The 21,191-nt window shown below is 46.8% G+C and overlaps 2 non-coding genes and 1 pseudogene across 2 annotated transcripts; 2 read left to right on the top strand and 1 right to left on the bottom strand.

The window, feature by feature from the left end:
• Positions 1–6,937: 6,937 nt before the first annotated feature.
• Positions 6,938–7,009, top strand: TRNAA-CGC (transfer RNA alanine (anticodon CGC)). The gene has a single exon. It is a non-coding gene; the product is annotated as a tRNA-Ala (tRNA).
• A 420-nt stretch (positions 7,010–7,429) lies between these two features.
• TRNAA-CGC (transfer RNA alanine (anticodon CGC)) lies at positions 7,430–7,501 on the top strand. The gene has a single exon. It is a non-coding gene; the product is annotated as a tRNA-Ala (tRNA).
• Positions 7,502–9,269: 1,768 nt separating this feature from the next.
• Positions 9,270–9,809, bottom strand: LOC149346294 (uncharacterized; annotated as a pseudogene).
• Positions 9,810–21,191: the final 11,382 nt, after the last annotated feature.

Here is a 21,191-nt window from a genome sequence, read left to right as displayed (position 1 = left end):
TCCAGTGCTTGATTCCACCCACGTGTGTTCGTTACGGTTGGTCTGGGTGCCTCGGCACAGAGTAATCCATTTGTATGAGGTTGCGGATACCCTGGCGACGGCATCAGCTCTGACCTCGTCTCCCGAATTCCGGCATCTCCTTTACCCGTGATGCAGTAAAGGATGGCGATCTCGCAAGCTTGACTTTCCTCCACGCGTCTACGTTGTCGCGTGCTTCACTTAAACTCCTACCTTCATAGATCTGGTCTGGCGGTCTCCCCATTGTGCCCGTTCTGCGGAGAACCCGAAACGATAGATCATTTGTTGTTGACCTGCCGCCGTTTCTCCTCTTTACGGACCCGCCTGCTACAGCATCCGTTACGACAGCTAGGTCTAAGTCTGTCAGGTGAGGTTGTTCTGTCTCTTGGGGCTTCCTCCCTTGGGCACAGTAACTGGAATGTGCTCTCCGCCATGGAAAACTTCCCTACAGACACCAAACGGCTGCAGTCTTAAGTTCTGCTCTTAAGATCTCATGATCAATATTTCTCGGCAACGAAAGCTTTCCGACACATGGAGTATTTAGCCCCGTTCTCTACTTCAGTCACCGATCTCACAGTATTTCTTTAGCTTATTTCAATTACACATCTGAATTTCTTTCATTTATTTCCTAATTACTAATATTATCATTACTATTTTTTTCTCTCCATCATTATTTTCTTGTTTAACATTCTGAGTACCTATCAGTTGCCGCCTGTGTCTTGGCCAATCCCCCGCAGTGGGTACGCGCCATTATTTAGAGGACAACAACAACCGCGCGAGAGTGTGGTACAGTTTAACACAAGGCGTGTCCGGCTGTGGCGATAGCCTAGCGGTCTGGCGCAGCTGCCTTTGAAGCTGATCTGTTCGCCCTCTCTATAACACCCTCTCTATAACATGCGGAGTGCCCCAAGGCAGGATACTTGGGCCATCATTGTTTTTAATTTACATAAATGATATTTTCCACAGCACAAGTAGCGCTCATATAGTATCATATGCTGATGACACATCTTTTTTTATCACAGGTACTTCCGAAACAGACATTGAAAAACAAACAAACAGTGCACTTACTCAACTCGGCTTATGGGCAGAAGCAAATTATCTGCGAATAAATCCGATAAAGACAAAAATTATGTTATTCCGTCCTAAGGGAAAGAAAATATCACATCCTATTAAAGCCGCATTCGATAATCAGCCTATTGAACTCGTTGAGTCTGTAAAAACACTGGGAGTAACCTTTTCAAGCAATTTATCTTGGAATGCACACATAGAATACATTCGTTCTAAAGTTGTTTCAGCCCTGGGTATACTTGCGCGTTCTAGACACATCTTTCCAACAAAGGTAAAAATCATGCTTACAATGCGTTAGCACTTTCTCATTTTCAATATTGTAACATAGTTTGGGGCACAACAGGCATAACTAATCTGCTTCAGAAAAAAGCAGTGCGATGTATTGCCAATGTACCATTATTTTCTTCTACCACTAGTCTTTTTGCAAAGTATGAAATTCTTCCCATATTCGCATTTTATACTTACAGACTACTATTAAATTATAAATCTCAATTAAAACACCCCAATAATCTCATCATTTTGCTTGCACAACTCAGAGAAAACACCAGCTGCCGTGACACGAGACATAGAGAAACCTGGTTTGCCCCAACACCAAGAGCCCACTATGTGAATGAATCCTTATGTTATAACCTTCCAACTCTACTGAACAAATTAATCCAAAAAAATTTTGATATAACCAACAAATCAAAACTTGAAATTCTGGAATATTGCCGGACAAACTGTTTTCCTTGAATTTCAGGTGCCGTTTATATATTTATTTAATTTTATTTGCGGTGTTCTTTTGTGATGGTTTATGACATTATCATTTTTTGTGTGTTCGTTAATGCATGATGTGCATAAGTGGTCTGTAAAATGCTGATTTATTTATTTTTTCAGCAGTGAGTGATGTATTCATCTTTCTGATATATTTTTTTATGTATGTATGTACGTATGTATGAGTATAGCCATCGTCTTCCTCCTGTACTGTCGGGAATGTAAAGGAGCCGGGACCCTTTGTCAAGCTGTCACCACAGCTTTTAGTCCCGGCTCCTCCTTCGTAACAAAGGAAATAAACTTCAACTTCAACTTCAAGCTGATCTCTTCGCGCCACTTTGGGTTCGACTACCAGTCCGGGATATGGATGTCGTTTCTTTTCAGGGGCGCGCCGGGGTAGAGGCACATACACGCACAATACACACTAGAGACGATCTTGCTGCGCTGTAAACGTCCTGATTAGCACTTTCGGACTAATACGGAAGAGGAAGGTGTAAACGCTCGCGTCACTGTTGTTTTTTGTTACGACGTGCACTGCCAACAAGCGTAGGTTAGATTTGGCCCCTACGCTCGACCTGGAGACAATGGTGATTTCCGCAATCCCGCTGCCTGTTGCGACCTATATTTGTATCACTTACAGAAGAATTCTACCTAGCTAACATTTCGTACGTGTCCTAACAATTAGTCGATAATACGATGTTGACAAGTACACAGGAGTGAACCGCACCTTGGGGCACTCCTCTCGCCTGTCAAAATATGTTTAAGCAAACGCCGTTCGGGAAGCAGTAAAACTCTCTGTTATCCAGAAATTCAGAAATTCATGCCGCGAGGTATCTCGAAAGTCCTCCAATCTTTGTAAAAGCGCCCAGTGCTCAACGCTATCATAAGCCTTAGGCACATCTAGAGTCACAAGCGCTGCGTATTCGTTTCGGGGACGAGCTAATTGTATGCGGCTCTCCATGCCGTTAGGGGCACACCATATAGAGCATCCTGGCCTAAAACCTACTTGGCAAGGGTTCAACAACCCATTCTGTGAAATTAGGGACAGTATTCGACCGTGCAACAAAATTACAAATAACATTACGAGATTCGAAGTTAAAGAAAATGGTTTATGTGAGTAACACATGTCTCAAGTACTTGATGCAAAGAGATAACCTTTGCTAGACGCCACTCATTTGGAATCTATGACTCTTTAACAGAGCAAAACAATATATAAGCACCAGTAAGAAGGCGGGAGATTCCTGGAACAAAATTTCAATCATAGAAGTGACACCACCAGGTCCAGGGGCCGCGGATGGAAGGCGAGACAGCGTTGGAGAGCTCAGTGAGGATTACCGCCTCGAAATCGTCCAAACGGTAAAAAATCTCGGAGGAGAAGGAACAGCAGCCGTAAACTCCTACGCCGCTACCTATCTCTTATAAAGACTTAGGAAGTTCAGCCGGTTATTGTTGTTGTTGTTGTCCTCTAAATAATGGCACGTACCCACGGTGGGGGACTGGCCAAGACACAGGTGGCGACTGATAGGTGCTCAGAATGTTAAACAAGAAAATAATGATGGATTAAAAACAACAATTATAATGATAATCATTGAATTGATTGCAGGTGAACGGCACTGCCCGCTGATCGTCGTCTTCTACGAAGCTCAAGTCCGAAAAAGAGCGGACTCCTGCCAGTCTGCCGTGGCCGCCAGGTGGAGGGAAAACGCAGAAGAAGTGAGCTCAACCGTTGCCCGTCTCGCGGTTGATCCAGCGCGTGGCGACTCGATCTGTTCTGCGATCTCGGCGCCCCGTGTGTTGCGGCTAAGTGCCAGGTGATTCTGCACTAGCTCTTGATCTTCTGCTTTGTTTCCTCGTTCTTGCCTTCCAGGGTGGCTGAAAGTGTGAATTTGGGCTGATATCCGGAAGTTCTGCTAGCCAGGAGAGCTCCCCCTGGTCGGCCTGTCTCTCCTCTGACCACTTGCTACTCGACTGCTTCTTCCATGGTGGAGTAAGCAGCATCCCGGTTGTTTTTGTCCCTGAAGATGGGAGCTTTATCACACTATATTACCATGACGTGGTTCAGGCTGCTCTCAAATGAACCACCCCGCAGCACATGAGGACCACTGACGGCCGGCAGTTCGGCCAGAGTCCCTCAATACTTTACTGGTCATGAAACTCCCACGAAAGTTTGATACAGGGACAAGAGTGGCCGCTAGGGGCACCCTCGCCATTCGGGGAGCATCGGCGTGAATCCGGCGCTGGCGCTATGCGGCCTACGACAGAACTGAAAAATGTTAATAAATACATCTCCGGAGTGACACTACTGTGAGAAGGATGTGTTTCCGAGCAGGTGAAGGCGCAGACAAAAATAAAACTGTTTATCAGCACACTGGCAGCCGGCGAACCCGGTAACACTCGGCAAATTCTCACTCAACCGATTGCGCAGGAAGCCAGCGGGCCTCGCTCGCGAAATACTAGTCCCTATTTAAAAAACAAATAAGACAGGCGCTAGCATGGTATATGCTAGCTAGTATTTCAGATACAGAGATGATCACCTGCCGGTCAGATGGAGCGGGGCTGGCGCGTCCGTTCGCCGTTCAAGGTACGAGGCGCAGCGCGCATACACGCGCCGGCAATGGGCACAAGCGCCCCTGGCTTTGCCTGCTCGCGTGGAGAAAGGCGTATGTCTGGTGGCAGTGCTCGCACTACTTGAAGGAAATTTGGGTAAACGATCGTATATATATATATATATATATATATATATATATATATATATATATATATATATATATATATATATATATATATATATGTATATATATATATATATATATACCGTATTTACTCGCATAATGCTCGCACTCGCATAATGGTCGCACCCCCCACATTGCCTATCGAAAATTGGAATTTTTTTTCCTCGCATAATCATCGCATCCCGAACATCACTCGACAGAGCTAAGGAAAAGTGCATGCACTATCAAAATATGCATTACCAAACTAATGATAAAAGGACTAACAGATACAAAGGAGCGGATGACCCAGCTACAGCCTAAGACAACTACAGCTCAGATAGGAAAGAAAATGATTACTTCAAAGCAAAGCGGAATCTTTGGGCTACATAAAAACAATCAAGAGAGCGAGAAGGCGAGAAGGTGTTTCGTCAGTTTTGTTCCGCTGGTACCGCCGCACGTTCTCCCGAGTTCCGCGCATAGTTCTGCCATTTTGCGAATACTTTCTTAGGCCTCGCTCAGTGCGTGCTACTTTTGTCACCGTGCTCTCGGTGCCGCTTCGCCATGGGGCGATACGCAAGCTACACCGCTGCCTTTAAGCTAAAAGCTGTCGAGTACGCTTTGGAGCACGGCAACCGCGCTGCCAGCAGACACTTCGGAGTCAACGAGTTTTGTGTCCGCTACTGGAGACGGCAGCACGACAAGCTCAAGGCAACCAGCAAGACTCGGCGTGCCTTCCGTGGTCCGAAGACGGGAAAGTTTCCTGGGGTTGAAACTGCACTCCTGGACTACATTAAGGCTCTACGGGCGGATGGTTGCGCCGTGTCAATAGAGCTGATGCGGAACCAGGCGCGCGTAATTGCAAGGAAAGAAGGCATCTCGGCCCAAGATTTCCGGGCAAGTAACGGGTGGGCCACGCGGTTTATGCGGCGCAATGGACTTTCGCTCAGGAGGTGGACGACGCTTTGCCAGCGGCTACCTGCAGCCTATGAAGACAAGATTGTGGACTTCCATCGCTTCGTGATACGAATTCGGCAGGAAAAAAACTTCTTGCTCTCCCATATCGGAAACGCGGACCAAACGCCCCTCAATTTTGATATGCCGAGCAGCACTACAGTGGAGCAGACAGGTGCCCGGTCTGTGCACATAAGGACGACTGGTGCCGAAAAACAACGATGCACGGTCATGCTAGGCGTGACTGCGGACGGGCGGAAGCTGCCACCATATGTGATTTTTAAGCGGAAAACCCTGCCAAAAGGAAAGCTGCCCTCCGGAATACACGTGCGGGTGCAAGAGAAAGGTTGGATGACGGCAGAATTGATGATCGACTGGTTGAAGACGGTGTGGGCACGGCGACCGGGAGCACTTCTTTGTCCGTCGCTTCTCGTTCTTGATAGCTTCCGCGGTCACCTCATGGACTCTGTTCGCGAGAAGTTGACGGAATTGCGTACGGACATCGCAGTAATACCAGGTGGCCTCACATCGATGCTGCAGCCTCTGGACGTGTCTTTGAACAAGCCGTTCAAAGATAACGTTCGGAGGCTGTGTGCAGAATGGATGGCCGAAGGCCAACACGCTCTTACGCCGGGTGGCAAGATAAAGAGGCCATCTGTGGAGCTGCTGTGCAGCTGGGTAGCAGATGCATGGAGCATGATTGGCGCTGACGTGGTCGTGAAGAGTTTCAAGAAAACTGGCATTTCCAACGCCCTGAACGCGACAGAAGACCACTTGGTGTGGGACGAAGATGAAGAGGGTGAAGCTGAGGAAGCCGACGAAGCAGCGACCAGCGATAGCGATGGCAAGGTCGACGTGGACTCCGCGGACTCTGAGTGATGGTGATGTTGCGGGCGGCCAGCCTTCGCAAATAAAGTGTTTCTGCAGCTAGTGTTTGTCGTCTCTGTGGTTTTATTACAAACGTAAGTCCTGCTTGCAATTGAAGTTTTGGTTAAATTTACAATAGCTGGCTTGAGAACCCCGGTTCACAGCCTATTTACATTTGCTTTCAGCACTCCAAAGCATTGTTCAAAAATTTTCCCCGCGTAATTATCGCACCCCCTAACTTCGCACCGATTTTCTGCGAAAAAAAGTGCGAGGATTATGCCAGTAAATACGGTATATATATATATATATATATATATATATATATATATATATATATATATATATATGTGAAAGAAGCCAACAGCCACAGAAACCAAGGGGCACAGGGGATATTTAATTAGTTTATTTATTTTGTGGTGTTGATCAATTTTAGAATATTACTGAACATGTTATCGCTTAAAGCTAATTGATTAGAAGCCGCTTATGAACGTGGGTGGCGCTGATGAACACTCTCAAGGTTAGGTTACTTGTAAACATAAATACCCCCGAAAGCAGAAGATTTGACAGCCGTCGCCGTAGCTCAGAGGTAGAGCACCGGACGCGCAATTCGGAGGTCGTGGGTTCGGATCCCACCGGCGGCAGTGGTTGTTTTTTCTTCTGCTTTTCTAATCAATTAGCTTTAAGCGATAACATGTTCAGTAATATTCTAAAATTGATCAACACCACAAAATAAATAAACTAATTAAATATCCCCTGTGCCCCTTGGTTTCTGTGGCTGTTGGCTTCTTTCATATTTATAACGAGCCCCTCATCCCCTTCCCTTGTTTGCTTAATTGCTTAGCGAGGGCCTCGGTTCTGGCAGCCTTGATTCCATAGGAAGCATAAGAGGGTTCTCACGCAGCTTCCAACCCCTCCGTTCGATGACGTTCCACGTCACTACCTGCGGTAACTCAGGACGTTCTACGTCCGCCGCTTATGAACGTGGGTGGCGCTGATGAACACTCTCAAGGTTAGGTTACTTATAAACATAAATACCCCCGAAAGAAGAAGATTTGACAGCCGTCGCCGTAGCTCAGAGGTAGAGCACCGGACGCGCAATTCGGAGGTCGTGGGTTCGGATCCCACCGGCGGCAGTGGTTGTTTTTTCTTCTGCTTTTCTAATCAATTAGCTTTAAGCGATAACATGTTCAGTAATATTCTAAAATTGATCAACACCACAAAATAAATAAACTAATTAAATATCCCCTGTGCCCCTTGGTTTCTGTGGCTGTTAGCTTCTTTCATATTTATAACGAGCCCCTCATCCCCTTCCCATATATATATATATATATATATATATATATATATATATATATATATATATATATATATATATATAATAAGTTGGGGAAGTCACATTGAAAAACTTAACAGATTTATTCAACGTTTCGACCAGGGACTGGTCTTTTTCAAGAATGATCATACAGTGCATGGAAGGGTCTTCTTATAGCAGTGAACATGGCACACACAGGGCTTCAAGCCCTGTGTGTGCCATGTTCACTGCTATAAGAAGACCCTTCCATGCACTGTATGATCATTCTTGAAAAAGACCAGTCCCTGGTCGAAACGTTGAATAAATCTGTTAAGTTTTTCAATGTGACTTCCCCAACTTATTATATTTTTAATCAGTTGCCTTGAAGATTTTGTTATCCCTTATATATATATATATATATATATATATATATATATATATATATACGATGATTAAGGGGACTTAGTATGACATCTAGCTTTAGAACGAGAATTTCGATGGCAATTATAGCATGTTATTTATGCTATGCAACACACAATGTTGATAAAACATGTTTTTTTTTTCCTAACGCATTTAGTGCAAATTTCAGCAGCCGATCCAGGGCACTTTAAAGACTCGGACCAGCCTTAATTCCTCCCACAAAGTGCAATGGTTGTAATTCGCGACCACGCCTCACTATTTCCTATATAGACGCTTTATTTATTTATTTTCCCTTTTATTCAATTTATTCTTTTCATAACTACAATCAGTATGAATGAAGCACTGATGCGAATTCCGGAATAAGCAATGAAGACCGAGTGCTGTTTCATATGAATTTCTTACTTTTTTTTTACTGCCACTGCCTTCGTGCCACATCTGACTTTAAGGTTGCTCATACAGTATATTGTAGTTTTCATTCAGCTTTTATTCGTTTTTACTGCAACTGTTATTGATAATTTATCAATACAATCAAGTAATTTTTCTTCATGGCCGAGACCATCATTAATACAGTAAACTAAGTCAAAACCGTTTCCAACGTCAAAGATGAAGAAAGTGGGGACAATAGTTTTATTTGAGAACAGGACAACAACTTTTAAAGCGAAAAATCACACAAATCTTTTCATTTTGCAGAGGCATGACAGAGCTACATAACTCGGAACCGTTTAACAACGTTTAACTGAACTCCTTCCCTTCACTTGCCAGACAAGACCGACGCGATGATTCCCTGGACTTCGTTTTTTTCTCTGGTGAAGAAATGCAGCCGGCATCTCAGAAAAAAATGAATAACTTCTGGAGTGGTTGCCACGAAATGTGATGGACAGCCCACACTAGCAGAGGGAATTCTACTGTCATGCAATATGCTTTCAATAATATTCATGTAGAGATTAGGGCATGCAATTTTCTCTACTGTCTACTCCTCCACATAGCCTTCTACTATTTTTAAAAGGCCAAGAAAGCGGTCTCAAGGCACCTGCAGATAGCCTTTTGATCTTGTTGCTGTCAAATCATTTGGCTTCCGAGTTGAATTTTTTAAGGGTTGGACACAGCACGAGCAAGCCATCGTTGCAAACTTCTAGACCACGTAGCCAGCAAGATGATCTAGAATGCAAAGAAAGAGGGGAAAATATCACTCATAGATCTCCCGTGCGCCGTACATGCAATCAGCACGCAAGTAACAAGGCACACGCATGCCTACTTTCATTACCTGCGCCAGTCTCCGTTGCATCTGCGCCCGTCGACCTCGAGCACATCGTCGCTGCAGGGCCAGAGCTCTCCAGATTAGCTGACGGCTCCCGGCTACGCTTGGTAACCTTGAGCTGCCGAGGCGAGTGAGTTGTGCGCTTTTTCGGCTTTGACAAATACGCAGGGAGGCCTTCGAAAATCCTCGGCACGGCATCCGGCGAAAGTTTTGGCACATCGCGCTGCGACGTCACCACCACGCCATCAACTACCCATTGATCTGCACGCACAATGTCACTCGCATCGAAGTGCTTTTCACAGACACGCACATGCGGGGAGTCAAAACTGAACCCAGAAGTTTCTTGGCGTGGTATGGCGCGCTTCCATTTTAGCCGCCGGTCACTGTCACTGGGCAGGCAGAACATCGAGACTTTTTCTTCATTTCCCCTGTACCCAGAGCGGCATCCAGATATGCAACAAGTACGCGGCATCCTGACCTGACTTTCAGGCACACGCAGGGCACATTCTCATGAGACACAGCACAGGGAGAAGCCGAAAACTGCGAGCACACATGACACGCTATTCCGCACTGACAGCAGCTGCCGCCTTCGGTCGCCGCCGCGATGCCCCTCGGCTGCGCGCAGCGCCGCACTGCGGCCGCCGCTGGCAGCGCACAAAGCTCTCCCATAGCGTGACGGCGAAGTTTCATGACCAGTAAAAGTATTGAGGGACTCTGGTTCGCCAATGGCGGCATGGTTTGCAGAGCACCAGACCAGGCATGTGTGGTAGGCTTACTCATGTGCACCTCCTTCGCCAATCACCCGGTGAGCGCATTTATGCCTCCTCCTCTGGCGCGCTCAAAACAGCGAGACCGCGCTGTACACCCACATCTGAGCGCATCTGAGGCGCTAAAGAAACTTACTTTGAATCGCCATTCACCCATCTAGTAGCTAAGCCGACAGGACGAAGATACCCACCGAGAATTAGTTATAGCTACGTTGGCGGGGCCGACTTTCCCAGTTAAAGGCAAACTGTGTCCATTGATCTTCTCGCTGATCAGCTGGAGCTGTAGCCATACTGCCAATACTTATAAACCGAGACCTCGTTGCTGTACGTGCGGAGAGAGCCACAAACCTGCTGGTTGTTCTTCAGGGTAGGATAAGTGCAGTTTCCATGCTGGCGATCACTCAGCCAGCCACTCTGAATAATCAGCGCGGGCTGAAGTTGTTCAAGAGCTATAGTTAATTAGCAAGCGCGGGAGCTAAAGACGAGAGGCATTTGCAGCTGTAAAGAATAGATCGTCTGGCTACGCAAGTTTGGCAGCGCGGCATGCAACTGTTTTTTATTGCACCTTTCCGCAAACGATAGTTGTGGCAGTGGAAAACAATGGCGAGTCCCATGAATCGCATAGCACAGAATCTGTCCGCGTTCATATCGTGTGGGTGGCATCTCAGACGTCCAATTAGTGTCCAGCCTCAACTGATCCTTTTTGTGCCGCACTTACATTAGCTTTGGCTGCATCTCCCCAATCCTTTGCGCACACGGCTGCCAGTCCATTTTATCAAGCGCACTCAGAGCCACTGTCGACTCCTCCAACAAGAAGTCAAAATCACAGTGAGGCAGAAGTAGCTGTTGAGTGCGCTGACTTGGAGGCTGAGGTGCGGACTTGAAAACGCAGTGGGTACCGATTAGGTGTTGGTGGTCTCTTTTGATGCAGTCAAATAGAATCACCCTAACTCTATACCTAAAGACAGTATTTCTTCAGGGGCCGTGTCCGCGGCGGCACTGTCGGTAAGATATGGTTGCTGACAGTGTTACAGTGGAACTGCGTTTCAAGTCATTCCGCCTCAACACGTTTAGATTACCATCTATCACAAACTGGGCAATGAAGCAAAGTGCCCTGTAGGTCCAATGTAGTAGGCCCATGTGATCCCCGTTGGGAACAATGAGGGGTTTGCAACACAGGCCGAATCCGGCTTCCAGTGGGCAGCCCTGATAAGCCCCAATACGTCTCCCTTCGGGCCGATGCAGGTGGCCCTTATTGGGTTGCAACATTCGGCCTGCATTTCTTGATGTCAGTGGCCCACGGAACATCCTCATCGGTCCTATTTTTCTGAGATGTTGACAGCTCCTGAGGTCGAACACTAGCTTTTCTTCTCACTTAGCCGCTACAAAATTGCAATGGGACGTATGTGGTTTCTAAAGCGGCTAGCCCACATGGTCGCCGAAGGGTCCAATGTAGATTCCTTAGTAGAAGACCCGCCCCAAATCACCTCATAGTACCCTGAAGCCAAAATATGATGCACTAATTCTTTCCAACACCAGCCTTACCTAAGTAACCCACGGAAATTTTCTCTGCAAACACGAGGGGTGGGAGGGGAGGGGGGTGGGGATGAGCTCTGATGGCCGCCCTATAATGAGCCCGTGCTGCTCTCTGGTGGTGGTGGAAAACATTTATATATGGATATACTTGAAGAGGTTGTGCATGAGCTGAACCAGAGGAGGCCAGCCCTTACAAGTATAGGTGGACGTCGCTAGTTCGTGACCGCAGTGGCGTCGGCCGCAGCCCTGGCTCGTGCGGCCAAGTCCCCTTGGGCCTGCAGGTCAGAGGAGTCGGGCAGGATTGCCTCCCGGGTCGGGTTCGGGTGAGGGGGAATAGCAAGGTTGGAGGGGCAGGCCCACAACATGTGGTAGATGTCCGAAGACTTCTCCGCACAGCGCGGACAGCTGCCCGAGAAAGAAGGGTCGAAGTGTTTGAGAGCTACCGGGCACAGCTAAGTATTAGTACACAGGCGAAGCAGAACCCGCTCCTCCGCCTTTGAGAGACCTTTACACGGGCGGAGTTAAAGACCATAGCCAGATTGATAAAGTAAAACAATGTCTTTGAAGGAGAAAGCTGGAGTGAATTCGAGTTCCTGATCGTTGCGGCCGGAGAGGAATGCCCGGTGAGAGAGCGGGTGGACGGCGACGTCAGCTGCATTTCCCTCAAGGCCCATGCGAGCAGGAGCCCAAACGAGACATCGCTGAGGTGGGTTCCCGGTGTAGACGCTGTTTTGGAGAATTAGGTAAGCTTTGTACGGTACCCAGCCCTGCTCGTCGTTCTGACAGGCCCCTAGCGATTCGGAAGTAATTTTTTCCAAGTTAGATCAGATGCAGCCAACGCAATGGCGACCTCCTCCGCGTGTGTTATGTCATGGGCTTGGCAAGTAAGGCAGTTCATTGTTTTGGATTGGTGGACGACTGCGCCTGTGTACCATCCCCCATGGTGGGGGCCGGAGGCATCGACGTACAATACGCCGAGCTTCGATCCATAGTGGCGGGCCAAGGCTTCTGTCGGCCATTATGGTCCTCACGGTTGATGTTCGCGGGAAGAGGGCGCACGTGTAGGGCGCACCTACACTGGGAAGGAATACGTCCGCGCTTTTCCATGAAGGTGGTCTGTTGGATGTGTAGTCGGGCAAAGAGACGGCGACCCGACGATGTCTCCGTGAGATGTGTGTAATGGTTGGTCAAGTGGGCTGCCCGGAGCTTCCAAAATGCCCAGCCCATGCCCAGCCCCAGCAGGCGCTTGTTGGAGGTGTTCGCGGGGAGTTCCTGAGCCCGCTTATTAATTTTGAGCAGGATGACTTCGTGTGAATCCTTGTCTTGCTTCCGCAGGTGGAGGTATGGAGTCGAATATAGAATTCGTCTGGTTGCGTATATATGTGCCAGCCGCAAGGCGTCCTTACATCGTAACTCCCCGTGCTTGTTAGAAACCCGGCACACCAAGCTGCCCACCTGGTCCCCCACCTGACGGAGTATGACCAATGTTGTTTCGGACCGCCTTCTTGATGTACAAAGAGCCCCAGTACCCGGAGATCGGTATTTTCAGGGACTGGACCTGTCTCAAGAGACAATGAGATTTTGGCTGTGCACTTTGGTGAGGGGCGTATGTGAACAAACTCAGAGTGTTGGGTCGAGCACTGACGGCCGCAGCGGCGGGCATAACGGTTCACTATGGTCGCCGCCTCCCACAGGTTGGCCTCAGTATATCCGAGCGAACCCTGCGTGGTTCGCTGGGTGATGTCATCGGCATACAGCGCATACTGCACACCGGCGACAGCGCCCACCTGGGCCTGTAAGTGCATCATAGCCAGATTGAATAACAGGGTAGAGAGCACCGCGCCCTGTGGTGTACCCTCGGTTCCTAAATGAAAAGGGCAATGTTCCTTATCCTGGATTCGAATGTGAGATTGTCTGCCGGTCAAAGATTGCCGAATGTATTGAAAGGCGTTTATGCCGCAGTTAGTTCGATAGAGGTGGATGAGAATGATCTCGTGGGTAACGTTGTCGGATGCTCCCTTCAAATCCAAGACGAGTACGAACTTTTCTTTGTAAGGGCATTCGACGGGGTCGAGGACAGCCCGACTGAGTTGTAGCAGGACATCCTGTGCAGATCTGTGTGGGCGAGAGCTGAACATAGTGTCGGCAAAAGGTCTTTGGATTCCATTAACTCTGGAAACCTGTCGCGTACCTTCGTCTCCAAGAGTTTGCCCACACAGGAAGCCAGAGAGATTGGGCGGAGGTCGTCCGTGTTGATTGCCTTGCCAACTTTAGGGATGAAAGTGACCAGGGCAGTCTTCCAGTCGATGGGGAGTGGCACTTGCCCAAGCCAGATTGGGTTAATGTAATTCAATAGAGAGGGGTAAGCTGGGTCAAGGAGGTTGGCTAACAATTTGATTAATTTTTTCCCAAGGCGGAGCGGTGTCACATTTCAATTTTGCTAGGGCCACCCTGAGGTCATGGAGCTGGAACGGTTGATCCACCTCAACGTTCTCAAAGCCTGCCTAATTGTACGCCGGCCCGCGGGGGTCCTCGGTGGTGCACAAGTACTGGTCTCGGACCTTGTGCACCAAATGAGTTGTGTTGCCCTGAAAGCTGCGTATTGCTCTTCGGAGCAAGGCACTGAGAAATAAAATCACTGCAGTATCATCTCTGAAAATTTTGAAACATCAAAATATACTCCTTTTTTTGGTAAAACATAAGACAGGGAGGTATAAAAAACACTTGGACAAGCATAATGCGATTGCTACCAACGAGACAAATTTAAACCACACCAGCTTCCTCAACAGCGCATCAATGCTGATCGACGGCTTGCCAGGAAAAGCAATATCAATTTCAAGAGTGAATAATTCTACTGTAACAAATAACCTTTTGGTTTTTAACCTTTGCAATGGACTTTCTTGCATGCCTGCAACCTGCTTGCTTAGAAGAGTGCAAAATTATTGGCGTTGACGGTCGCGCCATAAAACCTTGGTTGTGAGAAGATGAAAGCTTTGACTGCAATCAAGTTTGCCGTGCAGCAGTTGTTCAGCTTCTTTGAGTTCGGCAGCGATTGATTTCCAGTACTCGCAACTCAATAGGCCTTCAAAGCGGCCGTGTGGCTATGGTATAAGACAAACTATCTCTCTTCAAACAACTGAACGCTTTCTCTCGAATTATCATTGCAGAATTCTTTCTTGACTTGCATTTATCGAGTAATACTCGATGTGGGGCTAGTTGGTGCATGGCCCGTCTAGCTTTAGTGTGTTGTCTGTTTAGGCGCTACAACCATTTTCTGGAAACTTCCATTTAGCGATTTTTTTATGGAGGCCGAGAGTCCGCATATTTTTTTCAATTATTCTAGTACTCATCCTCTACCTCTTCGAACCGGCGTTTATAATCCTGTTTACACCCTGTTACGGTTTCTTACATATTTACGTAGTAGTTTTCTAATCCTCTGCCACCAAACTCAGTCAACAATCTTTCTGTACAAGTGCTTAAACACCCTATATGGCAATTAGTGCCGTCTTTGAAACTCACCAAGCTTAACTTATCTGCTCTTGAAGTAGAGCCTACAGAGTCTCTTTCATGCCCGAAAATATTAACAAGAATCTGTTAACCCAATTTGCTATCAGCTATTGGTTGGTTGGTTGTTTTATGGGGTTTAACGTCCAAATGATACTAAGGCTATTACTTGACTCATGCATTGCTTCCTAGACAGGTTTTTGACTCATGGCAAATTCAGAAGACTCGGAGGAATGCTAACGGCTCTCAGGGAACCCTTCCCTCTTCTTGCACCCACGATTTCCGCTCATTGACTTGGCTGTCAGCAATATGTGGGCTTAAAAAGCCACGTCGAATCTCGCCCGCGGTCACACTTTGGGAAGGAGCCCAAATTTTGCGCTGCAAAAAATCGTTTACCTTAGTTCCGGCTATGCGCAGAATCCTTGCTCGCTTCACGCGACGTGGAATTCCCACTCGCAGTAATACAGGGCGTACTATCCGCTGGTATGGATGAGGGCGGCGCTGGTGAACACTCTCAAGGTTGCGCTACACGCAAACATAAAAAGCCCCCCCCCCCCCCCCCTCCTCTCTTAAAGAAGAAGATTAGACAGCCGTTGCCGGAGCTGTGTGAACGGACTAGAGGAGCGGACACATAATAAGGAGGTCGTGGGTTCGGATCCCGCCGGAGGCGCAGTTATTTTTCCTCTGCTTTAGAACTAATTGTCTTTAAAAGAGATTAACCACAGTGTTCATTTCCCCATTGATCAACACCCCAGCTTTAAAAACAAATGGAAACGTTCCTCTATGCACCTTGCTTTCGGTGGTTGTTCGTTTCCTTCATGTGTGTATCGAACGAGCTCATTTCCCTTCCCTAGTCTGCTAAACGTTTACCAGTAAAAAATCCAAGTGTTTAAGTAAACCGATTAGATATATCATACGTAGGATATTTTCCACAGTCATAATACTGTATAAGAAAACAAGCATTTAAGGATGTATGTACAACGAAAGCAGTGTTCACGTTTTGGACCACTGGGAAGCAAAAGGTAATAACTGCCGCCTGCTATTCCTACAACCTATGTCACTCTGAACGCATAATTATTGTTGGCGATTTCAACATAGATACAAGTACTGAATGCCACAAAGACTACGTGAACCTGTTAACGTCGTACAATTTCCGAAACATTATTAATACACCCACGCGTGTAACTACCTCCTCTTCATCTATTATTGATCACGCATTAACAAATATACCGACTGGGATACGCGCTGGGGTTTACAGCGAACCCATTTCCGATCACCTTCCACTTTTTGTTACTGTCGACACTGATATAAAACCAGAGCGTGAGAGCAAGAAGCATGTATCTAAAATAGATTATGCACTACTGCATGAAAATCTATTGGCCGTCAACACTAGTCTAATATACCATGATGATGTTGATACAGAATTTAGTAACCTAATAGACATGCTTTCTCAAATGGTTACTAAGTGCAGCAGAAATATTAGTGTTCGCTCTTACGAAGTGCCACTATGCCCTTGGATGACTGAGCCAATCCTGGCCGTTCTAAAAGAAAAGGATACGTGGTACCGCAAGTGGAGGCAACACAAAGATAATGTTTACTATCTAAATCAATTTAAGAGCCTGCGCAATAGATCCGTGTCGATGATGAGGGCACGTAAAAAAGCATACTACACGCGTCTCGTTGAACAGGCTTCCGGCAATACACATAAGGTCTGGAAAATAATAAATGAAGTCGCTGGCAAACCCAGTTTGCGCCGGGTTCTTCCGGAGAGAATAGATCGCAATACTACAGAAATATTCAATTCCTTTTTCACCAATATCGGCCCGTCATTAGCTGCTCAACTTCCTGAATCGCAACAACAATATATTGCATCCAGTCCAGTTCTCAATACTTTTGGAATGTTTGAGATCGAACCCGATGAAATTACATCCATTATTCTCAGCTTACCAGGTAATAAATCTGCCGGACTGGATGGAATTTACCCACGCTTGCTTAAGGACAACACTGATATCTTGGTACCCATATTATGCAAACTTTTTAATCATTCATTAAAATGTGCAAAATACCCCTCCGTACTAAAGATTGCCAAAGTTGTCCCGGTATACAAGGATGGAGACCGATCCAACCCGTCAAGCTACAGACCCATTTCTGTCCTAAGTGTTATTAATAATATTTACGAAAAGATTCTATCTAACAATATTTGCAAATTTTTAGAAAAGTATAACTTACTCTGTCAACAGCAACATGGATTTCGAAAACACTATTCAACGGCATCTGCAGTCCTAAGTTTGACTCAGTTAATTTATTACCTTCGCGAGGTAAAACGCACGTCAGGATATTTTTTACCGCTGCAGCGCAGTTCATTTATTGATGCCAGCCAATGTACAGTGCCATCAGAAGTGAATGGAAGGCAATATCAACGAAAAAATTAATCAATGCCCCCCAAATCATGCATCGTTGAATACATATGAGCAGCCAAATTGTGATCGTGCGATTTGCAGTGTGCACCTACAAACATGGACCATTATGGTTTATATTTAAAGAAATTAATTTTTTTTTTACAAAGTCGCCTTTCATTTACTTTTGACGGCTAGTGTACATGCTTGCTTCGTTTAAAACTGGGCGGTGGGTGCAAAAGTACGGCAGCCAATGAGCTCTGCAACTTAGTTATTTTTTACATTTCTGGCCCTAGATTTAAACGCTGGAAGAAAAACGAAGGTAAGTAGCTACGACCGCATCGGCTGTTTCTTCGGCCCGCAATAACTGAACAAAGCACGATTACCTTCATAATGATAATTACAAATTTTTATATATTTTAGTGCGTAACTAATACGGGCTGTAAAACAAATTCAGGAAACTGTGGCCCACTACGCCAAACAGAACGGCAATCTTTGCCAGCGGAAGCAGCGCCGCACTATTTAATAAGCCAATCGACTCTAGTTACAATGCACAAGCTACGTAACGAAAGTTTTTTTTATTTAAGAACGCCGTTTCCCTACCCACTAAGCATAGGCCACTTTTTTATTTTAAAGTACCGCCTACAATTAAAACATTAGTATAGGTTTCTGATTGACTAATAATGGCAAAAAAAATCTTACAGGCAGAGAAATGCGATTGTGAACAAGGACGAAAAACTGTACGTAAAGTGGAGGATTTTGAACCAGTCGGTTTTCGGGAAAAGAGCCAAATTCGTACAGGTATAAGTTGTCAGCATCGGCCGCCAATGCATGTAAGGAAAGAAATTCACTGAAGAAATACGCTACTAAGTAATACGAATTTTGGGTGCAGCTGCTGAGGTATTTTCATTTTGCTACAAGTTGAGGCGCCGCCGCGGTGGCTCAGTGGCTATGGTGCTCGGCTGCTGGCCAAAAGACGCGGGTTCGATCCCGGCCGCGGCGGCTAGAATTTCTTTGGAGGAGAAATTCTAGAGGCCCGTGTACTGTGCGATGTCAGTGCACGTTAAAGAACCCCAGGTGGTCGAAATTTCCGGAGCCCTCCACTACGGCGTCTGTCATAGCCTTAGTCGCTTTGGGACGTTAAACCCCATAAACCAACCAAAAGTTGAGGCGAAAAATTTCAGAGACGGGCGCATGCGAGCACCTATACGCAAGTCGTTTTCCGCGCTTATTCGATCATCTTCTCTCACTCCTGCCCACTCCGCTGTCGAAGCTGGCGTCGCTGCCACAACCGAGAGTTTCCTCGGGCATCGCGTTTAGGAGTAGCCGCCGCAGCCGTAGTGTGCCGGATTCCTCCGCTCTCGACATGCACTCGCCTCTTAGCGTTAGCCCCACGTCCCTTCATAGCAGCCGCCTTTTGGAGGATCCGAGCGGTAACCCCCCGAAGGGTGCTAACACACTGTACTTCCACCGACGGCCGACGAAAACGTCAACGATCAACTCCAGCAACAAGCCCACAGGTGCGCAGAATATCGCATGAGCTGGGAAATGGCACGTCCTCGAGACGCATCTGCAATACCACCACCAGCGCAGTTGTGGAGCTTGAGAACAAGTGGTGCACGGAATATTTATTTCTCGATGCGTTGGTTGAGTGCTAATAAAATATTGTCTCGCAAGCAAAGCATACAGTACACACCGTAAACAAGATAATCAATGGTATCATAAAATCAAATGCACTTGGTAGCATTAGGAGTGGCCTGAAATCATGAGGTAAGTAATAAGTATTAAAAAAAATCTTACATATTACGTGACCAATTCCTGCAGTCGTAAGGGTAAATGGTCGAAGAAAAGAAAGCAGCCAAGGAATAAAACCTTAATCACCGGAAACTAAATGTCAACGGTTAAAGCCGTAAACCAAGTGACAACGTCGAAGCGGTTATGATTGATCTGTGTTTTGCACCTATAAGATGCTCCGCATTGTGCACTGCGAGCAGCAGAGTGACTGGCTTGGAACCGAGGGTCTCGACTTGGTATCCATGTGCGGTCGCTGCAGTGTTCGAACAGTTGTGCTAACGAGTTCTGCCCGCGAGGTACCGAGCAACCACAGGCTGTCGCAGCATGCGCCACGCTCAAAGAGCAATGCTCTGTGCATCGGGAGATGATGTCGTGAAGGTGCGCGACTGCTTTTTGAGGAACTACGATACTTTACTTGTCTTCCTGAAAACAGCCCTGTGCAAGTTGACCAGAAAAAAAGGAGATGACCAGAAAATATCCGCGCAAAGAAACACCCGCTGCTACGCTGTTTCAGTACCGTGCTTATCCTTGTTATTAAACGCAACGCAAGATAATGGCAGAAAAAACGTGCGCAGAACACGAGAACCTGAATTAAGTGTCAAAGCAAGCCAATATGGTTATACGACACTGTCCAAAAAAAGGGTCGGTGACACTGCCGCCTGTTCATTAAAAACTGTCTACCAGCTAGTAGGGTTGCGTTCTGTTTATATGCGGAAAATAATCTGCGTTACTTCAGGAGACGCCGCCGTTTGTCCCAGCTGATAGCAGCGCTGAAAAAATAGCGATGTGTTTCATAAAATGTGTCCCTCAGAGGCCGGATTAAGGGTTGACTGAAATATTCTTGATACTCTAACAACGGCTGCCCGTTTTGTATTGCACCAGGCATTGTGGTGCTTAGCTGGACTGTTTTGTTTCCCTTTCACAGAATGCGCTTGCTGTAATTGTCAATGGTACAACCTCAAACGGGTACTGCTGCAGTAAAAGTCACCTTCCCATTTCCGCCACCTTGCACATTCTCAAATCGAGTTGCCCCCGCCGGGAGCATCGTTTAAAGCAGATGTTTGTGTGTACTGTGCGACGCAACAGACCCCGACTACCCGCGCTTAGCCGTCCGTGGCAGCGCCGTATCCGGAGGAAGGGGCAATCTCGGGGTTGAGCCAATGTCCAGTGTTTGGACCTTTAAGGCCTTTCGACGAAGGCAACACACCACTTCGGTCCCCGCTTCCTGCATGTGGCACCTTCGGACTGCCCCGCTCGGGGGAAGCCAGCAGTCGCCTTTTCCTGTCCTACCCTCCATTGTTTACCACCCTATCTCCTTTCTCACAACTGTCTTACCTCCTACTCTCTTTATGGTTTTTCCTTTTTTCCTACGGTTAACTTTGTATGGCTAACTACCATGCGTTACGAACTTACGGCTAATAGGGTTATAGTTAGGATGTACAGCGTGCGTGGGCAGGGCTTGTTTACGTGTTCCGGTCCCGTCCCCTCGTTGGGCTCCTTCCTGGGGGGCTGGCATAATGTCCAAGCAGCACATACATTTTAAGCCTGCTTTTTTATTTGTTGCCGCTGATAGCCCTCTCAAAAGATGGCGCACAGAGATCGTAGCAAAATTTATCGCCAAGAATGCCAACAACTTTCCACGATTCCACGTGCTTGACTACGATCATGCAGAAATCATGCAGAATAGATCGACTTATTTCACCGTTCGTTGTCACAAGGCCTCTTACAAATATATCTAGAAGAGTGCGGTGAGGGGCTAGTTGGTACGACATCATGAAGACAAATAATAACTGCGCAAAACTGACGGGACAAGAGAAAGAGAACCACACGGGACAAACGCAGACTAACAACTGATTT

Source organism: Amblyomma mixtum, chromosome 4 (genome assembly GCF_055824585.1).
Source record: "Amblyomma mixtum isolate Tamu chromosome 4, ASM5582458v1, whole genome shotgun sequence".
Classification (NCBI taxonomy): Eukaryota; Metazoa; Arthropoda; class Arachnida; order Ixodida; family Ixodidae; genus Amblyomma; species Amblyomma mixtum.
The sequence above is the reverse complement of the archived record's forward strand: the minus strand, read 5'-3'. Positions and strand labels throughout refer to the sequence as shown.